The sequence below is a fragment of the Bidens hawaiensis genome, unplaced genomic scaffold (genome assembly GCF_021521415.1).
Source record: "Bidens hawaiensis isolate Kalapana, Puna unplaced genomic scaffold, B.hawaiensis_p1.1 tig00039479_1, whole genome shotgun sequence".
NCBI classification, from domain to species: Eukaryota; Viridiplantae; Streptophyta; class Magnoliopsida; order Asterales; family Asteraceae; genus Bidens; species Bidens hawaiensis.
The window spans coordinates 28,225-30,576 of NW_027496936.1; positions in this window are offsets into that span (position 1 = coordinate 28,225).

The following is a 2,352-nucleotide window of genomic DNA, read 5'->3' on the forward strand; positions in this document are numbered from 1 at the left end:
AAATAAGAAATTTAAAAAATTTATTTTTCAAATGTTTTCCCTCATTCGATCGAATAGGTTGCTATTCGAATGAATAACTCGATCGAATGGACAGTTTCGATCGAATCAGTGTGTGAGAGAATGCGAACAGTTGTGAAGAGACTCATTCGATCGAATAGAATCTCATTCGATCGAATGATCCAAACGAACAAGTCCATTCGATCGAATAAGTCCAAAAACAGTATAAATATTCAAACTTATTCGATCGGACAGAATTATTCGAAAAATATTACGGATTTTCTCTCTCAAATTTGTTTTTCTCAAACCCTCTTTTTGATCCGATCACTTTATTCAGTTTTTCACGTAGATTACAAAAATGTAAGTTTTACTTGTTTTTAACCGTGTTTTGATCGGGTTTTTGGTCGTTTTGGTTTTCCGGGTTCGGGTGTTCTTCATTTCTGGGCTTCTGCTTGAATGAGTCGAATCAGTCTATTCGATCGAACGAGTTCCTTATTCGATCGAATGTGACTTATTCGATTAGTAGTTCGATCGAATCAGAAGTAAATGATAAGATCTATCTCATTCGATTGTCTGTTATCGAACCAGATCTCATTCGATCGAATGAATAGCTCACCCGATCGAATGTGTTGCTCGTTCGATCGAACTAGTCCAGAAAATTTGAAAATTTTAAACGCATTCAGTCGTTTCGATATCTGTTCGTTCTAACACGTTTAAGTTTACAGATTCAATGGCTGAAGTTGCAGAAGTGGTTGCTCCATTCAAAACGTCTATCAAGCACAATATCGTGGCTTTCCTGGACGAAAAGTCTAGCCACGGGAAGGATTTTGCAACAGTTATCAAATTTCTGAAGAGGTCAAGGATTTCTGGACCTATCTCGAGGATCGTTGAGCCTATAATGTCAATTCAACAAGAGTTCTGGAGGAATGCCAAGCACGACAAAACAGTCGTGCCGTCGGTTATTCGCTCCACGGTCAGAGGGCATGCCATCGTAATATCTGCCCAGGTAATCCGAGAAGTCTGCGGCTTTGTAGACTTAGAATCAGACCCTACATCATTACATCCTGCGGCAACTAGAGGATGTTTCGCAAGAATGAAGTATGACGGCGATCTCAATGCCGGTCTGCTTCACAAAGCCAACCTGTGCCCCGAATTCAAGTATCTGGCACACGTGGTGATGCATTGCTTGGGGCCTCAACGAACTAGCTTTGACAAGCTGAGGGAAAGCATGCAGTTCACCGTAGCTGCTCTAGTGATGAACCGCCCCTACAACTTTTCTCAAATGACGTTTGGTCATATGGTGGAAAACATCACGTTGAAACAAGGGAAGAGCGAGAAGTTTCTTCAGTACCCGAGGTTCGTTCAGATGATAGTTGATACTCAAGCACCGGGTCTACTGAAAGAAAATGAAGGTGATGTGGTGAAACTGGACCACATGAAGAATGAGACTCTCAACCGTCTCAAATCCTACAAAGAACGTCCCACCAGGCCACCACTCAAACGATGCTTCGGGCATATAGTCAATCCGTCCTACAGGGCCCCTCCGAAGAGGAAGTGGAGAAATGCTGCCAGTGATTCAGACGTCGAGAATTTACCGTATTAGGAATCCAGCGACGATTCTGACACTGAGGAGGTGGCGGTCCCGGAAGACACAAGGACAGAAGCTGAAAAACAGGCTGATTGGTATTTAAATGTTGAGGATCTGGAGGCTGGTGAAGAAGTTAGAGCCGAGAAACAACCGGCTGAGATAGATGCGACTGAAGAAAGGCCTGCAAAGAGGCAGAAGAAGAAGGTTACAAGAAAGTATCGGAGTTTATTTTCCGATCAACCACGTCCTTCAATGGTACCATCAGTTGGGACTTCTGCTGCCCCTCCTGCTCAACCAGCACAGCCACCAACACCGCAGTCAGCACCACAACCTACTCCTCAACCTCAACCGGAAATGTCTATACCTCAAAAGGTTGCATCTGAAATTGCTGATCTTCACAAGGCTATGATGAAGATGTTATTGTTCAAGACAGAGCAAGAAGAACAGAATCGACTCAGAGATGAGCAGATTGCTAAACTTCAAGCTGAGAACGAAATGCTCAGGCTTGAAAACAGTCAGCTAAATGCTACTGTCGCTGAACAAGGATCTTCGATCAACAAGCTGAAAGAGTCAAATCTAAGCCTTGAAGCAAAAGTGACCGAGCTGAAAGGAGATGTTCTTCGTCTGGAAGGTCCAACCAATGTCGATGTGGACACAGACGAACTGGACTCTTCTGATGATGGAGGTGAAGGTATTTAAGAGGAATTTGAGTGAATGTAGTGAGGACTTAAATGTTAAATCTTTTTAATTAATGATTTGTGTGTAAA